The sequence below is a fragment of the Bemisia tabaci genome, chromosome 4 (genome assembly GCF_918797505.1).
Source record: "Bemisia tabaci chromosome 4, PGI_BMITA_v3".
In the NCBI taxonomy this organism is placed as follows: Eukaryota; Metazoa; Arthropoda; class Insecta; order Hemiptera; family Aleyrodidae; genus Bemisia; species Bemisia tabaci.
Genome location: NC_092796.1, coordinates 52921364 through 52948299, shown reverse-complemented (window position 1 = coordinate 52948299; position 26936 = coordinate 52921364). Strand labels below are relative to the sequence as shown.

The window sequence follows — 26936 nt, the reverse complement described above, 5'->3', positions numbered from 1 at the left end:
TTCCAATATTCGCCCAGATAGGAACAGTGAAATTCTCTCAAAGCGGCATAGTAGGTGTCGATTTGTTTTTAATCTGAGGCGTGGATTTCGAATCACAAGTCAAAACATGTAAATATCCCATAGTGACGAAAATACTTAAATATATGGCAACCGCTTTGGCCTACATTTTGGACTAAAAATGCTGCTTGGGTTCATTTTTGTCGAAAGAGCTGGAAATGAATTGGTGATCTTAATGGTAATTGACAAATTTCACGCGTATTCTTTTTCTATGTACTTACGCAAAGGACTCAGGTGGGCTTCTGTTTTTTTCATTTTTAAAAATTCCCACAAAAATATAATTTTTTTGCCGACGAAGTGTGTATCTGCATTCAGAGTTCCTATGTTCTTGTTTATGAACGCACTCAGTTTAATTGCAATTAAAACAACTGGACAATTGGAGTGCTTTTTGTAGCGCAGGGTTTCGTCTCCTAGTGGAAGCGACACCTACAGTTTCCTGCGTTATCTGCAACAAAACGCACGCTCCTGCTAGAAGAAAATCGATTACAAAAAGAACCATCTATTATCCAGTTATCTAATAATGAAAGAACCAGAAACCAATAAGAATCCTCTGTGTACATTTGAAAAAGAACACCGGTGAAATATGTCAATCACCATTAAATTATCCGATTCATTTCCAGCTCTTTCGACATAACTGAACCCAACCCAAGATGCATTCTTTATTCCAAGATGAAGGCCAGAGCGATTGCCATGCTTAAGTATTTTTGTCACTTTGAGATATTGACGATTTCTAACTTAAAATTCGGAATCTACGCCTCAACTTACATGAGAATCGACACCTCACATGCCGCTTTGAGAGAATTTCACTGCAACTATGTACCCCCGGCGGCCGTTTTGAAGAGGGTACGGGGTTGCTCCTGGCCCCCCGTAGGGGTAATGGCATTCCAGACCTCTAATTTGCGAAATCCGACTTGGAATTCGGAATCTAAGCCTCTACTTACATAAGAATCGACACCTCACATGACGTCCTGAGAGAATTTCACTATTTATGCCCCCCATGGCAGCCATATTAGAAAGAAGAGGGGGTTGAGGGGGTTCCCCTGGCCCCATATAGGGGATAAGCCATTGCAAGTCTCACATTTGCGATTTATGACTTGAAATTTGGAATTTACGCCTCAATTTACATAGGAATCGACACCTACTATGACGTTCTGAGAGAATGTCACTATTTATGCCCTCCGCGGCGGCCATATTGGGGGTAGGAGGGGGTGAACCCTGGCCCTCCATAGGGTGCAGTGGCATTGTAGACCTCCCTTGTAGGTTTTCTGACCTAATTAACATGAATGAAGACACGTCATTCGACAGTGAAAGGTGCATTTTGGGTAATTATCATTAAAGTTGAAATTTTGGCCGCCATCTTGGATTTGACGGTCCCTAAGGGGTTTAAATGATTTTTTGACACCAGATATGAATTCTACGACCAAAATTACATATAAATAGATACCAAACTCGACAATATTCTCAAATTATGGAATTTTGACCCCCGGGGCGGCCATTTTGGGCGCCATCTTGAATTGGGGGCACCAGCATCATTTTTGGACTTGACAACATCGAAAATCGGATTCTACACGAAAAAACGAAGAGAATGATGTATCATTCAAACTTTATTACACAAGCTGCACACAGGAGTACATCTGCAACCGCACTAAGCGTCAGGAGTTTGTCACCAGATGGTGTTTTTTGGACCACTTTGAGGGCCTAGATGAGGGTGATGGCACAGGCTAGAGGGTGGCAGACAAAGTTTTTCTAGTCACCCTGGGTATGATCTTTAATAATAGACTTGTCTGCCGAGCGTCAGGAGTTTGTCACCAGATGGTGTTTTTTGGACCACTTTGAGGGCCTAGATGAGGGTGATGGCACAGGCTAGAGGGTGGCAGACAAAGTTTTTCTAATCACCCTGGGTATGATCTTTAATAATAGACTTGTCTGCCGAGCGTCAGGAGTTTGTCACCAGATGGTGTTTTTTGGACCACTTTGAGGGCCTAGATGAGGGTGATGGCACAGGCTAGAGGGCGGCAGACAAAAATTTTCCGTCTCAGTGCATGCAAGGCTATCGATTTAGGGGGTCAAAACATGTATCCCGAGTTTGTCACTCAAAGTCGTCTGGCTCTCTGACTATAAAGCGCATTAGCCCTTGTGAGCTATTTGAAGTAGCAAAAAAAAAAAAAAAAAAAAAAAAAAAAAAAAAAAAAAAAAAAATTGGAATTTGAATTTGAATACCTATGGCATTGTAATGGAACCTTGTATATCCCAGTGGGTTTTAGCAGTGTAGAATAAATGGCTGCAGTATAGTGAGCAGAGGGGAAAAAATGGATTTGATTGAAAGAATTTCGAAGTCTTGTCACTTTAGACATTTAAAGTGAATGTTCATGGATGCGTTTTATTCACGCTTTGTTTGTCGTCAGATCAACTCATTTTCCTTCCTTCTCTAATAATAAGTGCCTATGCTTCAAGATTTCAAGGAACATTCATTCCATCCTGTTATCAATATTTGAGGGATATCTATGCATAAATCTGCGACACCTGAGGCATGAAATCAACAATTTAAAGGCATGATCATCATGTAAAAATCAAACTTTGGCTGGCTCCTAATAGACGGACAGTGCTCAATAGATTCGAATCTGCGTTTGAGTGAGACCTTCCATAGAATTATTTCTGAGAAAGAGGTACTTCATCTCTCAGCTATGAAAACCCTGTTTGAAGTGACTCAGAGTATAAATTAATTGGTATGAACGCTGACATTAAAAAACACTTGGAGTAGGTAGACCGTAACATGAGAGTGAATCCCTGGTGATAAATATATAGTGACAAATGAAACAAAATGGTAGGTCTGAAATTTTATGGAATTTGAAAGCCACAGTAATCAAACAGTACCTACAGTGCTAGAAAAACTGGGAGAAGGAAAAAATCAACTATTAACAAGAACTTACAGATGAGAGCACATCACTGCTAGCACACCTGGAGTCGTTGGAAATTGAACTGGGAACACCGAATTGAATATTCTTCGGAGGGATATGGCTTGCATATGAAAATAGAAACTACTCTGCACCTATCCAAAAAATCAAGAACCTCGGGCAACTTTAAATATTCGCATTCGAGGACTTCTACTCACAAAACTCACGAGAATATAGAGAAGAAAACCACGTTTGTTTACGTCTTGGTTATGTACCATCAATGCGAATGTAAACAAGTCGGAACTTCAATAGACCGTATTCGATAACGGTTCGATGTATCGTTTGGTTCAAAACAATAGAACATAACCTCAAACCAAACTCTAAGGATTTTAATTGGAAAAGCTGAAAATGAGAAATTTCCTGACAATTTCACTTTGCATTGGCATTTAGTACTCAAATGTATAAAAAATCTGTTTCAAAAGATCCGTTCTCTCAGATTTCTGAATTTACTTTTGAGGCTATGTTTATGTTTTGAACCAATCGATATCGATACAATCTCACCCGTTTGATGTATCGAATACGATCTATTGGTTCCCGCCAATTCCAGTGGCGCGCTCGGCAAAAAATACAAATTGACGCGCCACTTTTCAAATCAGCGGGGAGTCCTGTGGTTGCGCGCACGCATCGCATTGGCACCGTGCCAGCCAGGCTTTTTTCTTGGTTGTTTAAAGTCGAAGGCAGTAACAACTGCAAGGTTAGACAGGGAATCGTCCTCAAGGAATCTGATTTTCACGGTCTCGAATATAGACCTCCGCCCCCCCGCCCCCCAGCTCCCTGAGGAGGGTGGAGGGGAAATTTCCCCTAATAACTTGTATTCCATTGAGAGAAATTTAGTCTCGCTCGAAGGTTCATACGGAATTTTCCCTCAGCTCGGGAGCTCTGACCGCCGTACAGGGCACATGAGAAATGTTTGTGTGTATGGCCCGTAGTAAAGTCTCTTATTCTGCCGTGCTGAGGAAGAACGCCGTATGAACATTCGAGAGTTGCCAAATTTTCCTTGATAAAAAATGTAGTTTTGACGACATTCATGCATATTTTTCCTTGAAATTTTCAGATATTTAAGATTAAATTGCGTGCAAAATCGTCTGCGAATTTTGAAAAAAATACATTCAGAATTTGTTCAGTAAATTCGGTTTTTATCAGAGGAAACTTGACAACGTCTGAAGGCTTGTTCGGCGTTTCTCCTAAACACGGCTGTATTGTTAGACTTGGAGTGTTTTTCAGAGCGCCCTCTACAATTTTACATATTATTCACCCTGGCTTGTCTTTTATCCTTGATTAATTCTCTATTTATTATTACATTTTGCATTGTCGTCTCCCGGACAGGGAAGTAACTCCATTACGAGGTTGCCAAATTGACTCAAACAAGAAAGTTATTTTAATAGAATGTACTAGACCAATTTGTATCCAAATTTATTCTGATTTTTGCATGGCGTCTCAGGAAAAACCCAAGACAACTTACGCACTACTGCAAAACACCGCGACGGATATGTTGCTGTAATTCGTACCCCGTTGCCTGAAGTCAATGATTCGCCTTCAAATGGCCGGGTGTGCAAAATGACTGCCGTGACGCACGAATAGTGGTATCAGAATTTTTTATTAAGTTTATGGATTGATTTGAAGGCGCTCTTCTGTATCCATTGTGAGTGGCCTTGTACAACGATGTTGACCAAAAAGTTCATAATTTTGGGTTTTAAATCGAGCCGCACATTCGAAAAATGCCGAGGAATATTATTTTGAAAAAATAATAAGATTGTTTTTGGTCTCTACGTCTCATTTCAAAGAAGAGAGCGCAGGCGGCTGGATCAGATTGTGTATTTTAAGTCCCTTGGTTCGGTCATCGTATTCTGAGGCGAAACTGAAAGAGTCGCCGTTTACAAGATCGCAATTTACTCAAAAGTGGTTGTGAATTTAAAAAGTTTCGCACGGATAAAATGAGCTTTCGTTGATTAACTGTGAATAATCAAAATTGAAGAAAAGGTACTTTGTCCACTGGTCCATTAGGAAAGCGTAAAGCATAGATGGATGGAGCATCGATAACCAAATAAATCTTATCTGATAAGGAATTTTAAGTGTGAAACCTTTTTTTTAGTCTTTAAATGATTCAAATCCTCCAACAAGTTTAAAACACTAATTGCAAAAGTGCGTATCTCCTGATGAAGTGTCGATTCTTAGTGCCAAAAACGCGAATCTCGGCATTTCTGCCGTATTTTCTAACAGTTTGAGATTTATAATGTGAGTTCGATATGTGAAGTGTAGAGTAGAGAATAAAAAAAAGCGAACTTCATGTGGCTTAAGGCACTATACGATATTTGTACATCCATTTATTCGCAGCCATCGAAAAGCTTATCTGAAACAAACCCTGGCAGAACGTTTTTCCAGTTCCCGGAGCGTCCAAATGAGTGATGCATCCAGTCTCATTTTTAGCTTTGCCACTTTCCTGTGAAATCCTATGAATTCATGTTAAAAGCGAGAGAAAAGTTCTCAGGATCCACGGCGTAATGCGACAAAATCTGCCAGCTATGATACTCCCGTCTCGGATTCGGATTCTCCCGAACTTCGGTGCGCCGTGAAATATGATTGATGAGCGCTCAGGGATAAATACAATGCACTGCGCTGGACAGAAAGTTCCATGAAATCGGTAGGACGATTATTTGTACTTGAAATTGAGCTGATTCAGGACGAGATCGCGCTTTCTCAATACTTAAGTTTACGTATTTGTCAATGACAAAACTGTTATTGTTTATTTTCGCGATGTAGGAGAAAGTTCTCGGAACAGGTCCGACGACGTACAAAGAAAAATTAGAAGAGAAGCAATATGAGGAAGATCTCTGAAGTTGGTACTTGACTAGTAATATGGGTTTATTGGTTGCTTAGTTTGAAAATATATTCGTTTCTGTTGAATGCTTCAAAATGGCATGCGAATTGAGAGGAGATCTATCGTGCCGAACAAGAGAGCAGAACGTCAATTGGACTGCATTTTGCAATTTGGAACTATAAATTCTGGCTCATTTGAAAAAACACTTGTGTGCATAGGGAAACTAATGGCACATACGTTGTTTCTAGACCGGGCCAGAATTTATAGTTCCTAATTGCAAAATGCAGTCCAATTGACTGCATTTGATCCGATTGGATGTATTTCTGCTAAATAAACTATGCTGCACGCGAATTCTATACACATAATATTTTTTTTTTTTTTCTAGTATTTTTACGTCCAAGTGGGTCATTCTCTGTCTATGGTTGAAGTCGGTAAATGTGTTCCTCCGGTCGCAACGTTGCAAATTACTACTCATGTTTTATCTTATTGAACGACAACCAATCAATAGTTTTTCTCGAAAAACGTTGAGAATTTTTTTCACTTACTCAAAAATATCAACAAAAAATTGTTTAAAAAAAAAAAAAAAAAAAAAAAAAAAAAAAACATTAAACATAACCGGAACTTTTGATACGTTGCAGTGGGAGTATGCAGTGAAGTTAGAGGGGTAGGCCCATGATATACGTAGTCTAAGTAAATAGCTGATGCGAAGCGGACTGAAACTGACGCAGGAACCATGGTCAGTTGTATTGGATTTTGAAACTAAAGGATGTTTTTACTTTCATGCAGGATCTTATTTCAAATTTTAACGATTCTCTTGAAAGTCAACATCAGAAGTAAGATCACTATCCTGAAGGCAAGTTGCATCAAATGTAATATAAGATGAGAAGCCAAAAAGCTTTTTGTGCATCCTGTACCAACTTCCCCCCCCCCCCTCTTTTGCCTCATTCCTTTCATTCATAGCCTCTAGCCGCCGTCTACTGTTGCTTTGATTAAATTTCATCAGAAGGAACCACAAACGTGGTTTCACATGCAGATATGAATGTGGAAAGAGAAAACACCTGATCACATCTTGGAAGCTTCCTCCAGGAAAGTTGTATGGGGAAGATTCGATTTGACACTTTGGGATAGTGAATTCACTCTACCAGAGCTCATGCGACGACTTTGGTGGGAAGTTTCTTGTTATCAGAGTTGGTGACAATGTTGTCGACTGTGAGTCTGGATTTTATTCTCTGGAAAATTGCATAACCGTTTGTCTTATCACATCTTGTGCTGCTCCCACTTCCAGAAAAATTCCCTTTTCTACCACTTTCATCAGCTCAAGAAAACAAGGGAGGCTTCAATGTTTGGTGGTCAATAGGGAGAGAGTAAATGAGATGGAATTAATTTATTTTGTATATATTCTCAGCAGCAAAGTTTATTAAAAAATAAGAATAATTTATTAATAAAATATTTTTAGAGTATTTATATGCATTTATATTTTGTAATTGAATCGGTATGAAAGTGTGATTTTTATACATATGCGATGCATTTTTATGATAAATATTTAATTTTCGAATACGAGATAGTTATTTAACACCCCCCTATTTAGAATTATGAATACAGCATTTAGGATTATTTGCACAGTGTACACCGGAAATCTTCGCTGGATCCAGTTTCCATCGACACTGCTGCAAACTGCAAATAAAGCAGGGCTCGGAAAATAGGGCTCAAAGTGCAGATTTTGAAAAAATTGAGATGTTTATGAATCTAACTTCAAATTAGTCCTAAATTATATTCTGAGAATAATTTACGGATAAAATCCAAATTTTTAAGCCTCAAAAAATAAATATAAGCTTTCTTTTAGCCATAAGGATATTTTTGAAACCTTGTTAACATGTTTCGTAGAATAGCAAAAACTGCACTTTTGCACCTTGTTCTTCAAGCTCCTCAAATTATAACCCTTATAATCGATAAAAAAATCGACTTACATAAAAATCTAATTTTTTTAAAACAAAAATACGTTATTTTTTACGATAGATAATTGAAGACGAGACGAACAATTCTAGGAGTAATATTTCCTGGTATTGAAAATACCAAAGACAAAAATACTTAAACCTAATATTCGCAGTTTTTATGAAATTGCTATTTTGAACTATTTTCAATCGCAGAACTGCTATCTCCAACTTCCACGGCTACAAGAATAATACGTTGCTCTCGATTCATTCTTAAGTTCGTGGATTATCTGCGTTACCTTCGGCCTCAAGCATGGCAATAACTGAAACTTTGCCTGAGTCTCCTCATCAAAACCAATCTACACAGGTCAGTTATTATTGCGCATCTTTTTGAAATCCACTTCCCCGCGCGGCTCGGCTATAACTCTGCAGCAGCCAATCTGACGTCTGGCTGGTCCCATAAGAAATACATTGCAGGCACCAGGCAGCCAATTATACGTCATTGCGTAGTAGAATTCCAAAACTCGTCGTCGAGAATGACTGACCTGCGCAGTGCGCAGTTTGGTCTTGCTTCTCGTGTATGATGTGGCACAAAGGCAGGTATATCTTCGAGCAGGAAATTGATACACCGCTCTGGAGATCACATGCCCTTGATTGTCGGACGTAGGAGCGTAATGATCGGGTGCCTCAACAAATCCCTCATAAATTACTTCATCTGCTCTCACAGTGTATCAAGTGATATCGACAGGTATCAGCAGCTTCACTACACGAGGGGATTCTCAAGGATCTTCGAAAAATGTTCCATCGCGTCAATATGGACGTTTTGAATCGCGTCCCGCAGGTATCCACCGAATCTATTGATCGAAATTTGCGATGTAGCAACACAGGATTTGTTCCTCTCGCAAAATATTGAAACCTGACGTATTGATGACAAGACGTTTTCCCGGCACTCTCGGATTTATACGTTGATACCTCGAGGAAAGGGATATGTTCTCCTCTCATTATTTCCCGCGGTGAAATAGTACACTGTTTCAGAGGGCTGGTTCCGGTAAGTAAGCTCTCCTTAACCTTCTATGGCATAGTGTTGCCGATACGTAACGACAAATTTCTTTTATGTTTTTTTTTTTTTTTTTTTTTAATCAAATATTATTCAGTAGAACGATGTTGCAAATTTTAAATCTAAATCTTAATTTTTTTAAAAAAAAAATGAATACCGAAATGTTATGGGAAAAATTTGGGACTGTGTTTTTTTTTACGCAAGCTATACAGTGAAGATTTGTGTCCCTAAAATCCGAAGCCCAAAATTAGTCTTTGCCATAGAAGGAGGGTCAAACAAATCAAATTTTACGACATCTCAACTATGCAGGGTGTTCTGAGATTTAACCGCCAGACTCCAGGGGCGTGTTCTGCTGTTCTATGTACCAAAATAAAACTTTTTCGCCAAAATTGTTTCCTTAAAAACGTGTCAGAGCTTCAGCCCCTCCAAATTTTTGGGAAAATTATCAAATTTTCTGAATTTCATAACCTGGAAAATTGATTTTAATACAAAAGAGAAAACTTGTGGTCCAATATCATTTGCAAAGGTTGACGTATTAGGCTGATTCAGGTCGCCTCATTTAAGACCGTATTTTCCTTGGATCCGAGACCCAACACCCAATTTTTCAGACGGAATTCAGACATTTCAGTATGAAGACGTCTCTCACGTCATTTCCCCCACCCCTACCATGCATCAGGCTCCATTCAGCATCTTTACTCCCGGAAATATAGTGTTCCGCTTCCTCGCAATCTCGGTGAAATATACGCAATTACGTCATGTTCGTATCTGCGCTTTCTTCCTTTAAATTCAACTTTACGTAATTCAATCCGTCCAAAGAGACTGCAATAATGAGTCTAGCCTTGCTCCACGCTTGTTAGGGATCATTCAAATATCCCGCATGAAAAGACAATTTTTGCGAATAACTCATGTTGATCTTTCATATACAAGGGAGTCTCTATTTCCTCAAAGATCTTATTTAATAAGATACGTCATGGAGCGCAAACCTCTTCATATTTGATTGAAACATTAAATAAATTGTTCATCCTACATATGCATTACTGATGGAAATTAAAGCCACTATTCGACTAATTACACGATGGATGACACCATATCATTATTGTAATTTGGATAAATTTAAAGTTTTCCACAATAGTATTTGTCGATCAGTAGCGATTCCAGCAAGATGACAGCATCGTCTTTCCTCCATTTAACTCTATGAATAACAATCGATTCTTGATGAGGCAGCTTGCCTCACCTAAAACCGATCTTTTAAATGGATCTAAAAGGAGGAAAAACAGTATTGCCAACCTGGAAAATTGCCATTTTTATCGATAGCATAACTTGGAGGTCGAAATTTTCCAAGTTTCCAAGTTTCTCCGGGATAATTTGAAATTGTAACCAATTAAAAGGAAATTTGAAGCATTTTTGCGCACATTATGATAGAATGCGAGAGGGGATAATTTAGGCCGAAAAATGCATAATGATAAATATTTTGTCACATAAACCAACTCTTTCGGTCTGCTCATGGAATCATTGGAGTCGATGAAGGTGGAGGTACCGTTACATTGGCTGATTAAAATTTCTTGAAAACAAAACTTCCTTGATTTCTTTCTCCGTAAAAAAATTGTTCTGTATTTCCAAGCTGTTAAGTAAGTTGGCTTGCTTCTCTTGGAAAAAATGAAATAGTAGCCGGTCGACCAGCAACTGCATGTGAAGTGAGCTCTTTGTCGGGCCGAACAATCGACTGGTCGACGGCCGCGGCCGGCGAGGAAGTGCCTTTAGCTAGTTGATTATTAGAGCCGATAAAGTGCTTTTGATGCGGTTGACGATCGTCCAATTGATTCGGTCGACCAATCACATTATCCAGTTTTCTATAAAATTCACTTTGTATTATAAATAATTTTGTGATGCTTGAATGACCATCATACTGCGTTTTTGCCTAGGAAGGGAGTAAATCAGTGTTCGAAACTCACAAGCGCCAACGCGCCAAATGCGCCTAAAAAATGAAGGCTCTGCGCAAACTTGGCCCCTAAAAATTGGATAGCATTTTGCAATTCGGAACTATAGGCAGAACGGTAGGTTTTCAGGAGAGCAACTTTTGCAAAAACCATTGGCGTTTTTCATCAAAACGATCAATGTTGCGGTTTGATGGTTCATTTTATAGCTATGGAGTTCCTTTAACACCCTGTGTTGACAGATTCGTCAAAAACATCACACTGTTGCCAATAATTACAAAAAAAGGCTATAGTTCCTTATTGCAAAATGAAGAATCCGGGGAAGCTCATTTTGCAATTAGGAACTATAGATTGTTTTAGCACTGACTGCATAGGGGAGACGACCCTGGTGCCACTATTACAAACTGGAGGGTTAACCCCAACAGAGAAAACACCCCTTCCTTCCATCATACGAGGAAGGGGGGAGGTGCATTGTCCCTGCGGAAAGATATTCTACAAAAAACAGGGTGTGCCAAAAATATGGATACCTACCGACTTGCTAATATTTCGAGAATGGTGGCACATGCAATTTGGACGGGAGGGTTTATAGATTTGATCGGCATGAATCGATCAAAAAATGAAAGCATGAATCGATCAACACCGACTCGATCGACAAATTATTGAAAAACCGGTGTCATGATTCCGACATGACCGACATGAATCGATCGAAAAGTTAGAACATGAACCGATTGACGTGATTTGATCGGCACTGATTCGATTGACGACCGTGAATCGATCAAAAACCAGCGAATCGATCCGCAAATCCGTGAATCGATTGACAACCCCGTGATTCGTTCGAAAAATCCGTGAATTGATCGATAAACCCTTGAATAGGTCAACAAACCCGTGAATCGTGAAATTTTGAAAATTCGAAAATCCAAGATTAAGGATGTGGCCTATAATGCTATCTCGGCTCCTGTTCGATCGATCATGCTGATTTTCGGGGTTAGGGGGTATTTTTCGACGGGAAACTCGAATTTCTGGTCAAATTTTGAAAATTCAAAAATTCAAGATGGCGGATGTGGCTTAAATGCTATCTCGGCTCCTGTTTGATCGATCTTGCTGATTTTTGTTACCTGGGGGTATTTTTGGACGGGAAACTCGAATTTCTGGTCAAATTTTGAAAATTTAAAAATCCAAGATGGCGGATGTGGCCTAAAATGCTATCCCGGCTCGTGCTCCATCTATCGCGGTGAATCTTGGTACCAGGTAGTATTTTTGGATGGGAAACTCGAATTTCTGATCGAATTTTGAAAATTCGAAAATCCAAGATGGTGGATGTGGCCGAAAATGACCTTACTTGAGTAAGTATCCCCTGGGGGATCTTTCATTCCTCGGACACACGTTTAAAGGGGAGCTCAGAAGACGCAACCTCAAACTTGTTTTTCGTGGATTGAAATGCGAAAAATATCGGAGAAATTATTTGTGGCTTATGCGTAGTAAATACTTCAAAAAACGCAAAAATCAAAAATCACTGAACAAGCTCAATGTCAAAATTTGAAAAATTTCAATTTTTCGAAACTCGGCTAGGAATTTGAGTTTCCCGGCCAAAAATACCCCCTATACAACCAAGATTCACCACGATAGGTCGAGCAGCCCGAGATAGCATTTTAGGCCACATCCGCCATCTCGGATTTTCAAATTTTCAAAATTTGACCAGAAATTCAAGTTTCCCGTCCAAAATCCCTAATAGCACAGTTACCCAATGGAAGGTTTTTAAAATGTTTCAAATTCTGTCAATCTCGGATCAGTCATTGACATATGTTTCCAACAAATTTTCAAAACGAATACATGAAATGGGCAAGTTGGCCGTGTCTTTGAAACGTATTGAAAACAAATCGAAAATGTTTCTAATTGCGGTCATTCAAACTTTTTAAAAATAAGTTGGAAACGTTTCAAACTTATTTCAAAAAGGCATAAATAACCCACCCAAAAAATGTGTAAGAATTGTGTCAGCTATATGTTGTCAATATATTGCAGTCCGTTCAATAAACTATATCAGAAAGGTTTCAAAAACATTTCAAAACTATTGCCACAGCTAAGCCTATGATTGAAACACATTTACGGAACATTGCTGCCAAAATTTATATGAAAATCAATGAACCTTTATTGACATCTATCGGAAAAAATTTGTAATTGTGTCAATTTTTTTTTTAACGACCCAGGCACAGATTCATATTAGATTTGTGTACGATATGTTGGGAAAGGAGATCAACTAAATATTTTGGAAACATTTCTAAAACATATTTAAAACGTTGCTGCAGAAATTCTTGGAAGTTCGAAGTTTCTGAGAAATAAACATGACATTTAAAACTGACTATTTCTGACACAATTTAGCAACGTTTCCAAGATCCTTCAAAAACATGTTTCAGAAACAACTGACAGATATTTCGTATTTTTAATCTGATAAGGTACAGCTATATGTTGAATCTATGTATGAAACGTGACAGAATGGTATTTGAAACGCCTTCAGATTTTCGTGTACGAATTTCCCTCATTGCTCTCCAGTTGAAATACTCGTATCACTCTCATTTAATTGATCCGCGGCGATCGTACGTCATAACCATTTATAAAATTAATTTAAACGCATAAGGGTAAGGAAATTTATTTCAGAAATGTGTCAGGAATATATCAGTTAAACAAAACAGTGCCTTGATTGTCATTAAAACCTGGTGAACACAAGTTGAAAACATTTCTCAGACCTTTCTAAAAATTTTCCTAGATCAAACTGAACCCACCAGAGAGCGTTGACGTTTCATTTTCCAATTTTACCAAATTTTGGTTTATTTTTTTGTCTCAAGGTTTACTTTTTGGCTATTTAATTATGCAGAGTTAAAACTAGTTTTAAATTCTTGGTATGCATCGCATTTATCTCCATAAGAGCTTATAAGTTATGGATTATCTAAAATATTGAAACCGTACATCATGCTTTGCGCATACTTTTCTAAAGTGAGGACGTCCTAATCCCTCTGATAGTTCAATACTGATGGAGTGAACCCATAGTTCCATACTCTCCTTAGACATAGTCTGTAATCAGGCCGCCCAGGCACTTGATTTGATAGCTATAATGCCTCCACGACATTTGCTAAAACAGATGTCTGAAAATTTTTTTATGGTTAAAAAGTAGTGACATGCGGATGTATTCAACACAGAGTGGGCTCGTGTTTAACACTACATGGACTGTAGTGATTATACCGAAAATGTGTCATAAACATTTGGAAAATCAGAGGAAAATCTGAGTTAAAGGCTCATTGTTTTACAAATGTGTCAGAAATGTGTCAAAAATGCACTGACAACGGAGACCTTTGCCCATTGTGTCATTGAAATATGTAAAAAATGAATTCGAAACATTTCGGTGACACAATCTGCAAATGTTTCACAGACACATAAAATGTGGTGACATGGGAATGTGTTGAACACAGAGTGGCTTCGTGTTTGACACTTCATTCGGGTTATTAAAGTATCACGTGAAACATTTCAGAAATGAGGCTTGGTGTCATTGACACGTTTTAAAAACATCTCTAAGACTAGGTGTGCTATTACGGTACCTCCTGGTACCAAAAATCAGCAAGATCGATCAAACAAGAGCCGGGATAGCATTTTAGGTCACATCCGCCATCTTGGATTTTTGAATTTTCAAAATTTGACCAGAAATTCGAGTTTCCCGTCGAAAAATACCCCCGGATACCAAAAATCAGCAAGATCGGTCGAACAGGAGCCGAGATAGCATTTTAGGCCACATCCGCCATCTTGGATTTTTGAATTTTCAAAATTTGACCAGAAATTCGAGTTTCCCGTCGAAAAATACCCCCGGATACCAAAAATCAGCAAGATCGATCGAACAAGAGCCGGGATAGCATTTTAGGCCACATCCGCCATCTTGGATTTTTGAATTTTCAAAATTTGACCAGAAATTCGAGTTTCCCGTCGAAAAATACCCCCGGATACCAAAAATCAGCAAGATCGATCAAACAAGAGCCGGGATAGCATTTTAGGCCACATCCGCCATCTTGGATTTTTGAATTTTCAAAATTTGACCAGAAATTCGAGTTTCCCGTCGAAAAATACCCCCGGATACCAAAAATCAGCAAGATCGGTCGAACAGGAGCCGAGAATGCCGAGAAAGCATTATGCCGTCCTGTCTATAGTTCCGAATTGCAAAATGGGAAATCCGAGTTTCGCATTACGCAATAGGGAACCATACTATAGGTCCCAATTGCAAAATGAACTTCGCGTGATCCTGCGACGGCAAATTTTTGCGGGGTCGCTGAAGCGGGATAAAAATTGTTTTTGAGGATTTTCTTTTTCTCAATAGTAAGTAAATACCCTCCTGATACGGAATTCATCATAAAAAAAAAATCGAAAATTTGACCCTAGTTCCTTATTGCATAAAGCTGTCCAATTGCCCCTAAAAATCTGAATTTTCATATCAGGTGATTATTCGAAATTTTCAGCACTACAAGTGAAACTTTGTGAACTAAAAGTGAAACAACACTTTTTCTATTCTTCACGATTTCATCCTTCGTGCTTTTGCCTTCCCCAAGTTAGAGCTACTTACTAGTTCTGTCACGAAAACATCTTGCATCTAACTTTTTACTAAATGCGCCGTAATATATGGGCAAAAAGCCAGTTTGGCCCCTAAAAAATCTTCAATGGCGCCTAAAAATTGGGCTTAATGCGCAGCTTGGCTCCTAAAACTCCAAGGTGAGTTTCGAACACTGGAGTAAATACGGTAAATACCCATGATTCGGGAATGTCGAGGATGGTAAATCCTCACCTCCTTTTTCGCGGTAGTAGTGGTTTGATAGCCAGGGCCCCAGGGGGTGGGTGGTGGTGGTGGTGTATGATGTACTTACAAAGGCAGGAACATTACTTTGATTTCCTCCTCTGCGTCTTGGCGTTTTGCGAGCTTGAGCTAATTACCGCATTTCGCCCCCCGGCGCGGCGTCTGATTCCTCACCGCAGGAAATTCTCAATTAACCGCGAGCAACAGTCGCGTCAATGGTGTTGCCTCTTGCCTCACTATCCGAATTCCTCCTGGAACGATTCCAGGTTGCTCGAGATTGCCTCAAAATAGGGATCTTGAGCCTCTTGAGGTAGATGTTCAACTTTTGCGCATGCATACTGGGTACGATTGAGCAGTGGAGTGGCGTTACTTGCGATGTATCGATTGTCATGCCATTTGGACCGCGTTAAACAGAAAGGAACCAAGCCACATCAGCTGTTGCCAAATTTAATTGGGTAATTTAATTTTTTACATGAAAACGGTTGTGTGAATTTTCGTGCAAATTTTAGTGAAAATTCTTCGTGGTGCGAAGCAAATTCCTTAAAATTTTCAAAGAAATCCGAACAACAGTTCTCTCGTAAAAAAATTAATTGCCCAGTTAAACTTGGCAATCGCTGATGTGGCTTGGTTCCTTTCTGTTAAACTCGGTCCTTTAAACCTGTGGTAAAGAATCGATTATTAAGGTGTTCGCTGTGAACACCCTGTTTATCGATCCTTTTCCATAGGCTTAAATGGCATAACAAGCGATGTATCGCAAAGCACGCCACGATACTGGACGATTGATGACCAAATTCTAACCGTTCGGTGGATTCTTTTGGGAAACCAAAATTTCAGTTTCTAGATCAATCATTAAGGATGATGTTCATGAGGAATATCATCTTCCAAAATTTTGAAACAAAGTTAAAAGTACATTCCAATCGATCATCCATGTGGTTACACTGAAATCGGCTCCAAAACATAATCTTAGAGTTTCGAAAGATAATTTTCGGCACCAATATTCCTTGCTGGTTCATCTAGAGAGAAATTTCGATTTTTCCAAAGTAATCTTCCTAATGATCAGAACTGGAAATATCTTGCGTTCCTGGAACATTGCGCAAAAGCTGAGGATTCGACTTAATAGCGTCGTCTTTCCATGCTCCCATGTGGGGGTCACTCAGATATGACTGAAGTCTTAGGACTGTCATAAAACTATGATGGTACGTTTGAAAAAAGAGTTTTTCGCTGCATTTAATACAGCAAAACGCTGCTGAAAAATACTTCTGAAATACTTCTAATACTTTCTAATACTTCGCTTCTAAAATTCTTTTCAAAAAAATTAAATTAAATAAAGACCTGCGGAGAAAGGACTCGACACACCATCGACTGCAAATTATTAAAATTCTCTGAACTACTACTCCCCTGATTAACCCTCTTTTAATCCAAGCCAGCTGCCTACTTCGCAAAGCCTGACCTGTGAGCCGATTTTAAATTGAAATAGATAGACACAGCTATAGAAAAAGAAGACATAAGGAGTATAGAGCGATCCTATTTGTTGAAATGGGTGGTTCTTATAGACTAAGGGGACTAATAATGATGGACCAACTAAAGGGTCTCTCGTGGGATGCCGTTAGTTAGCCTACCTATCTCTTTTGTCCATTACAACCACTCGCTTCCACCAATAGGATCCCTCCATATTTCTTGTGTCTTCATTGTCTATTGCTTTGTCTATCCATTTTAACAATCAGTCCGCTGTCTCCATAGTTAATTTGATTTTTAACGAATATGCACGCTTGGTTTTGCAACCTCCCTCGAATGCCTTCCATTACCACCGAAACGCTCATCCAATCTTTTATACGCAAAGAGTCACTTTGCATTCGCCAACACTATTTACGCTTACACTTTTTTCGTCGCCATTTCCACAGCTTTCATAAATTATGCAAATGAGAGATTACAATGAAGCTCACCGCAAGCCAAACTTTAAGCTTTATATAATACCATCCGCTTTGAGACCCCTCCCCCCTTACCCTAGTTCGCTATTACTAGGTTCTCAGACTGTCCTTTTTGTCTCTTACTCCTTCGTTTCTGTGCTGACATTTGCTGTTTACTTTTCCTCGCGGGTAGAAGGAAAATCAAAAACTGTTGCGAGACTTAATAAAAAAAAAAAAAGAAAAAACAGGAAACCACCTCGTCGCAAAAATCTTAAGTATTATAACATTTACGGAATGAGCTGCCCGTCTGCTATTTGAAGAATCGAAAATCGGAAAATGATCGATTCCACCGTGCACTGAGGTAAAAACTTCAGCGGCAGGGACTCAATTTCGACTCATATTGAACACCAAAGTTTTTTGGTTTAGGTAGCCGAATTTTAGTTACCTGAATAAACTTTCTATCTAGAAGTTTATTCATTTGGCTGTATCCCTCACGTGCAACAGACCTTTTTTCGATCAAAAGAAACAAAAAAAAAAAAAACAAAAAAGTGTGAGCGATAAACTTTTTGATTAAAATAAAATGTATGCTGCTGTAAAAGATATGGGATTTGATCGTTTGAAACTCCATTTGGAAACCCTGTACGCCTGCGGAAGGAAAAGCCACAGAACCGTCGCTGGCACCTATTTTTCCTCATATTTTCCGCATCTTGGAGGAAAAACTCGGAAGAAAGATGCGGAGAGAAAAGCGAAAGCATGACGCACTGGACTGAGAATTAAAAGGGAATTAGGAAATATTAAATCGTGTTCAAATTATTCATAATAAAGTGAACGTGACAAAAGGCCCCAGTCGGAGCCTTTTTTAAGGAACTTTTCTCTCAAGCAGCCACGGTTGCCAACTTGGCAGAAAAACTTCGGCATTTTCTGATAATCGTGGAATGTTAGGTGTGTGATTTGGCTGATGACGGTCGGCATGGATCAGGCTATCAGCTGCGTGGCGTGAATTAAGATATATCGATTGTTATGCCATTTAAACCTATGGGAAAGGATCGATAAACAGGGTGTTCGCAGTGAACACCTTAATAATCGATTCTTTACCATAACTTTAAATGGTATAACAATCGATACATCGCAATTCACGCCACGCCACTTCAGGCTATTCCCGTCCGAGTTCATGAATAAGTTTTAATCAGATGTAGGCGTATAAGTTGGCGGAATAATGAGGCGGAAAAGTTGTTTATCGGTGGTGATCAGCAAAGCATTGAACTGGAGGATGGCCAGAGAATTCAGGACTGTGAAGGGTATAAATATCTAGAGGTTGGGTTGACTGAAGACGGAAATTTGGATCGGGCTAATAAAGATCGGAATGTGCAAGGCTGGAAAGCTATCGCGATGCTAAATGGGGTTCTCTGGGACCAGAGTATCTCTAAAGAGACTAAAGAAAATGTACAACGTCATCGTGATGAGTGTCGTAACTTACGGGAGTGAGGTGTGGCAACTGAAGAAAAGGAGAGAAGACATGCTTAGGGCAACTGAGATGGACTTTTGGTGGAGGTCCGCTGGAATATCGAGAAGAGAGCGTATCCACAATGAAAAGGCACGCGAGATAATGGGTGTGGAGAAGGACATCGTGCACTCAGGTTCAAGCAGATGGTCTGGTATGGGCATGTGCAAGGATGGCAGACGATCGGTTGCCTAAGCAGGTTTTCGATTGGGTTCCTCCCGGAAGGCGACGGCGTAGACGTCCTGTAACAGGTTGGCGACAAGGAGTGGAGAAGGAGATCAGATGGTGTCACTGCCTCTGATGATCTCTGGGAGGATAGGGGGCAATGGCGATTGGGCGTCGCAGAGCGCGAGGCGGTGCTGTGAAAGCGGCTCAATGTATGTGTTTAGACATGTATAATTTCAAAATTTCGTAAGCAATTAAAAGTCATCAGAAGTCAAAGAATCAACTTTCGGATGGGAAGGGGGGGGGGCAGAGAACTAGATTCTTTGAAAACTCTCAAAAATATCATTATTAGTGAAGCTAATTATTGCGGATTGTTTTGCTTTTCCTTCTCACAATTTGTATTCACCGTAACCTGCACGATTGAATACCTACTATATAATGAAATAATACAGAATAAAAATAAGAAATATGCAATAAATAAAAATAGATATAATGAAAATTACAAGGAAAGGCGAGATATCTAAACGTTTGCAAAGACTAAAATTATACGCAGAACACTGAACAGTATTCATAATTATGTACATATATTATCAACTAGGAAAATAAAACATAAAAGGACATGGACTGACTTTCATTCAGAGAAATGAAAATTCGCGAGATTCCTTGAAAATTGGCAATTTTAAAAATGTCGTAATCCACAAGAAAAGTAGATGATAAATAGGTTTGAAGTTTCGTGCCGAGATTGAGAATTCCTCGGGAAGAAACAAAGAGATCCGTGGAGAAATTTTTTCCTCCTAATGCTCCTTATTTGTTGCCACGGAACTGCGGCAATATATTCTAATTTTGGCGTGATGATCTACGGGTCAAATTTGTGGGGTTGAACGTGAGCGCGTATCATGAGAGAAAAATTACCTGTTCCTTCAAAAAAATACAAGTTATAAGAATTATGACAAAAATGCCAAAAGGAGTAATTACTGTCAAATTTAAAAATGTTATTTTTATATATTATATGTTTGTAAATTCAAAAATTCACGGTTTTTAAATATATAATAACTGAACACCAGTTCATGGAGATACATTAACCATTTCATTTAAATTTGCGAAACTTGCACACTACATGGCCAACATTTCTGAGCCATGAAGTTGGCAACGCTGTGTACAAGTTTCGTAACTTTAAATAAAATAGTTGATTCATCTCTTGAAGCGTGTTCAGTTATCATATTTTTATATTTACCCCGGGGGACACCCCCACATCGCAACACCTCCCCCCCCCCCCCCGAGGGCCCCTCGCATCCTCTATAGTCCTATTCGCGGATCTATCATGGGTTAATCTAACATGAGATAAGACAAAGCTCTAAAAAAAACAATTCATCGGCGACTATATTAATGAGTGTGGGGGCAAAGCGGTTCATTCATTTTTGGAATTTCCTACGGAGAGAGAAGAAATATTAAGGGGCAATAAAAAAAAAAAAAAAAAAAAAAAAAAAAAAAAAAAAAAAAAAAAAAAAAAAAAAAGGTAATATGAGCTCAAAATGGACCACTAGACAAGGTACGAATTTAAGCAATCTGATACATGTTCCTTAATCAGAATTTCACTTAGAACACGATTCACACTACGAAAATTACCGAAATCAACTTCTAACGAAGATATTAACGTTTTTATTTCGCACTGATTACGAGGAATTTGAACTGTCCGCTCACAAGAAACTCAAAGCTCTACGTGAGTCAAGTCGCGCACCACAACGGTTTCAGCAAGCTTCTCAATCGAGCAATGTTCATTTTCCACCATGTGTTGTTCAAACTATTGGTAATTTGCTATAGCTGAGCCAAAGTGTCAAGATTGAAGTTGAAGATTTTTACATCGCAGAGACTGTCATGATAAACATTTAGCGCGCGATGTGAATCACGTAGAGCATTGAGTTTTCATGAGCGGGTGGTTTGAATTCACGCATCAAGAATCATTAAATATCTTCGTCAGGAGTTGATTTTGGTAATTTTCGTTGTGCGTATCGTGTTCTACGTGAAATTTTGGTTGAGAAACATGTATCAGAATGCTGAAATTCGTACCTTGTCTAGTGGTCCATTATTGAGGAAATCAAAAATAATGCTACTTTATTATGAATGAGAAAACACTTTTGTAAAGGGTACGTCACAAATCACTGAATAAGTAAACAAAAATAGAAATTAAAGAGGAAATTCATTGAGAGCACAGAGGAAAATGACCTGGAATGTTCTGGGAAAAAAGTAGCATAAAGGCAGAATGGAAATGGCCAAAAAACTAGAAGGGAAAGTGGAGATGGAGTAAGAATAGGAATTACGGATTGAAAAGCGCCAAATGCGCAGGTAGCGCTTTGTGCTGCCAATGAGGTGTCTTGAGAAAATTAAGAAACGAGGCTCGATTATTACGGCTCTCCTATTTACGGCTGTATTGCTCCTACAGTCTTTTAAGCACGTTACAAATACAAATAAGACAAACTGAAACAATCACAGTATGAAAATTGAGCAAAGTAAAAGGAGGCGCGTTGATGACGGCGCAGAGATACAACTATTCGTACATGATGGATGTCCGTGTTGCATCTGCAAAATTGAAGGCGCGATGGCGCTAGGCGTGAACTCTCAGTGCTCCGTTCCATGCTGCCAGTGAGGTGTCGCTCAGATTCGAGAGAAAAAGTTAAAAAACTAGATTTATTTGTTCCCTATCTTTGCATAGAGAGTTTGTCTTGATGTAGAGGTGGACTCTCAGAATAGCGTGGGATATCCCTTCCATTTTGGCCTCAACTTGAGAGCTTTTTGTGAGATTGGGAGTTAATTTCAGAGAAAATTAGCGGCAATATCGTGTTTCTTGCGAACTTTTACATAAGAAACAGTAGTCAGCTCGCAAATTCCTCACACATGCAACACCTCCATTATCGAATTGGTATTCATTAGTAACGTTCATGATCAGTAAAGGGAGGTTTGAGGAAGATACGAAAATGATGAGAAGCGTGTAGCGTAGCTGATGATGGTTTATCTCTACGTAGAATGTACCCCCTTCCCCTCAGGATTTCCTCTGTGATTTTATGCTCAGATGTAGAGACCCGCTTTAAAGCTAGGGCAATGCTATCGTGATAAGAAAGAACGTCGTATGAACATTCGAGAGTTGCCAAATTCCCCTGGATAAAACATGGATTTTTGAAAACACCCATGCACATTTTCCCTCAAAATTTTCAGATATTTTAGATTAAATAATTGCGTGCAAAACTGTCTGGAATTTTTGGAGAATAATATTCTCAATTTTCCCAGAAATTTCGGTTTTCATCGGAGGAAATTTGGCAACGGCTGAAGGCTCATACGGCGTTTTCTCTCAGCACGGGAGAATGGCAAAGGTATTTTTACGAGCGGGAGCATGTTATAAGCCCATTGATCAAAGCCATCACCGGCACAACCTCCTTCACCGCCCGTTCTTTGTACTACCTCATTATTACGTGTGCACTTTTTCGGGAGGTCTTCCAAAAAGCGGTGGTCCCAGCCATGTACTATTTTACGCTAATGTTCTTTTAAGTACGGTTTTGCGCCATGAAAGGTAGCTTTTTGACTAACGGGCGGTGATATATTTTCAAATGACCCCTGAAAATGTTTGAGCCCTCGTTTATCTACGGTAAGCGTTTTTCAGAATTTCGCTAAGCAGTTGGATCAAATTCTATGTCCTCATGATAGATAAAACTTAAAGGTCCTCCTACGTCCTTTGGAAATTTATGTAGGCTCCCAGAAATCATCATGAAGCGCCATTATACCGGGATAGTAAGTCTTTGAGTGATTCAGATGCAGCTCAAAGCAGGGTTTTAACGACCCATGCGACGCGCAGGGCGCACTTACCCAATTTTGATCACCTGGCTCGTGTGAATTCCAACATAATTGGATTCGTCTCAAAGACTGATGTCTAGCCTCAAAGCTTCCCCTCTCGGCTCGTAAAATCTTTGAAATTCGCCGTTTCCTAGATGAAGGAATGTAACTTCATTCCAAAGTTTTAAGCAATTCAAGCGTAAGCATAAGCGCTTCTTCCAATCAATTCACTTCTCTTAAGATCTATGGTTCACCCGTTTGATCGAAGCAAAAATATCGCGATATCGCATACTTCAAATGGTTCGTTTCCGTTGAAATACTTCTGGACGAAAGAACCCTGGTAAAAATTGGCAGTAGAATCTGTGTTCCAAAATTCCATAGACCTACAGCCGGCTGTAAGATTTCCAATAGCTTCTATAGCCGGCAACACAATTTCTTATGGCCTTTTATAGCCGATGGCGACTAAGCAATTGCCTGGCGATAAAATGTATGCTGAACGTTACTAATTACGGATGCTAGGACTTAGTGAGTTTTTGGACTACCGCTCTCTTTTTGGGCCGTAGTATCTTGATTTATTTTGCGAGGAAAGCTCCGTACTTTTGATGGATGTCTGCCATTACTAATATATTAGAGCGCCTTATTCAGTTTCGTATGATACTGTGCAATACCTCTGGTGTGAAATAGTTGCTTCAAGCGCCATGGCAGGCGGGCAGCCAGCGCGAAACACGCATTAGTGCCTACAAACCTAACAGGGATACTTCACGCATTGCGCAATGCGTGAAGTATCCCTGTTAGGTTTGTAGGCGCCAGTGCGCCGCCGCGCTGCTCCGCTTTGTGTTAGGCTCTAATATTTAATCTCGTGGAGTCAGCGTTATTCAACTCATGACTTTGAAATGTTTGCACACTCTGTATGGATTATTCTCATTTTAATTGATGAAAAATAATATGTGGTAAAGGAAAATATAATGTGCGTTTTGTAAATATTAAGGTGATTCCGTACAAACTTAAGGATTTACAAAGCACACGAATTTCTACACAATTTCTTATCGCCTTTTATAGCCGATGGCGAAAAAGCAACAGCCAGGCGATAAAGTGTAAAGCCCGACGATAGGAACTATAGCCCGGCTGTCTAATTTTTTATCGCTTCGTGTAGCCCGACCGTATGATTTTTTCCACCTTCTACAGCCAGCTATATGATTTTCTATCGCCTTCCTAGTCGGCTATAAGAACTCCTATGGTATTTTGAAACGCAGCTTTTATCGACAATTTTTACCAGGGAACAGTTCAAATGAGCAATTTTCCAAAATCCGAGCTCATTTCAAGCGCATCTCATTAGACTTTTGGGTAATTATTAATGAAGGAACAGTTTTCATACGCGTTCGAAGTATTATACGTCGAATCATCAATTACTCGATTGTGAGGTTATGAAAAATCTAAAAAAAACTCAGCTGATTTTAAGCCGTATTAATTTTTGCTCTCACGGCATTGCCATATTTCAATTCGCCTCAGGTCGACTTTTAATAGATAAACTATTCGAGGGAACATTGAATCGCTTATTCGGCACCCGAGGGCCGGAGATGTAAGCTTGTTTAAGTTGACTCGAGGAAATTAGTTTTTCATAGGAATATAGCTTTGTAATTTTTTTTAAACTCTCGCTGATTTTTGCAAGTTTTGAAAGTGCTCGGACAAAAAATTGGTGAAATTTTCGGGTAGAAATCGCTGGTAGTTCCGTGGGTAAAAATAAGATTCGCAAGTGGAAATTTGGCAACGTGGAAATGTAGTTAAGTTTTTCCGTCGACGAACCGAGCACAAGATGTTTCGAAAACGATCTCAAAGCGCTCAGAAAACGCATCAAAGTCCCTAAAGCCATCTCGCGAGTATTTATGCCCCAAAACGCGCTGGAACCAGGATTTATTCACCGTCAAGACGCTCATTGCAAAATTACAAGCTCATGAATTTCTCTCGGCCGGGGAAGTGAGATAATTCATTTTAATTAGACGAGTTCAACGAGGCATTAAAAGTTTCAGTAGGCGGCGCCGGCGATGGCAAACAAATATGCCACACGCCGAGGATGACACCCAGTGCCAGATCTCCGACTTTTCTTTTGAAAACAAACACGGAATATCCTTCTACCCCCCGAATTTCGGCAAGGGTGGAAATGGTTGATGGGTTGCGTAAGTGTGGTAAAAGTTGATGATGGCGTTATGCCCGGGCTTGGAGGATACAAAACGGTGGCATAGCGAGGGGAGAGGGTGAGAGGGTGAGAAGGGGGAGGGAGAGAGGCAGGAGCGAGGGGCGGCATTTGTTCAACATGTCACTTAAACACCACCGACTCACTCAAAGTCAACTGTTCTCACCAGACCCAGATCTGGCTACCCAACTCAGAAGTATCACCCGTGCCGTTGTCTGTCCTCGCTATTCGAGGTTGACGCGAACACAGAGTTTTAAAATTTCCAACATCACTTTATCTTGTTTACGAACGCAAAAAAGTTTTAGAATTTAGAATTTCAGATACCCACCAGGCGCGAGAGATCATGAGAAATTTCCTAGAACTCGATTAGGCTTTTTCATTGAATATAGTAAGACGAGAAGTTTACAACGTTTAAAACTGGAATAAAATGAGTTAAGGTTTGTAAATTAGTTTGGGAGACGGAAGTTTGCCTAAAACTCCCGGATGAGGGACATGTAGAAGTTTGTGTCCCTCACTTTCTATCGCTGCAACGTGTGTATAAGATGGAATGGGGGGGGGGGGGGTGCTTCAAATGCTGTTGTACATCCTTAGTAGATGAAAGACATGCACGAACTTTTAGGTCTCAGAGACGGGAAGTTTATGTGGACTCATATTACCTAAGCCTCCGCAACCTGTAGGCGTCGGCTCATTTTTTATGTGAAATTCTCTTGTTTCAACATCAATAATGATGTATGATCTCACTTAGTGTGTGTTCATAGTGTGTTTCATTTCTTCAATCATGAAACTACACAACAAGAAAAAAGGAATCGTTGTCCGTTCAATGCTCAAAAAGGTCCTCCCTACTTTTCTGGTTAAAATTGTACAATGTTACTTTTTTCGTGTTATAGCAATTCATTCGGTGCCGGTGTTACACTGCTGACCTGGACGGCATTGTTACTGACAATGAGATCAAAACAATAATGGGCCATTGGACAAAGTACGAATTTAGGCTGTTTCTGCTCAAAAAGTTCACTTACAACAGGATTTGCGTAACGAAAAAGATTAAAATAGCTCGCAGCTGAGATATTAACGTTTCTATTCAGGATTGGTCAGGAAAAATGGTAAGTCTCTATCTTCGTAGTAAGTTTGCTACCTCTGCTGAAGAAAATCGCACGTTGGCGCTGTAAAACCAATAACTTGCGAGGTCAATCATCAGAGCAGGGTTATTAATGCAGAGAAGTAATATCCCTCTGTAAAACCCACCAACGTGGCAACACCCTTTCAAATAGAGTCACGATTAGTCCACAAGCTTGAAAAATATGGAATTTTCCCAACGAAAAAAGCAAGTCGAGAAATTGTTTAGCACCGGTTTTTACGAAACGACGACAGTTATCGCGCTGCAATGTACTGCCCTTCGATATTTCAACCGCATGTGAAGTCTGCTTCCTTCGGATTAGGTGCTAATGCCACCTTCGCAGAAAAATAGTAGCTTTTTCGTCGGATATTCTCAGCGGACCGCCATGTTGTGAATCGTGACTTGCAAACATGCACCAGAGGTCATTTTTAAAAGTTTTCATCAAGCTCCACTGAAAACTTGAGTAGCCTGTGTCACACTATCAAAACTAGCCATCAAAATATAAAGGTCAGGTGTTGTGATTGGCTTATTCGATGATTTGGACCAATCACAGCACTTGACCTTGAAATTTTGGTGGAGTATTTTGACAGTGTGACACAGGCTAGTGAAATTTTGATAGTGTGACACAGGCTAGTGAATACGAAAGGTTGCATTCAAGAA

The 26936-nt window shown here is 39.6% G+C and overlaps 1 protein-coding gene across 1 annotated transcript in view; it reads right to left on the bottom strand.

Annotated features, from left to right (window-relative positions):
* The window catches only part of LOC109034084 (uncharacterized), a 106480-nt gene that overhangs the window by 39640 nt on the left and 39904 nt on the right, over nt 1-26936 (bottom strand).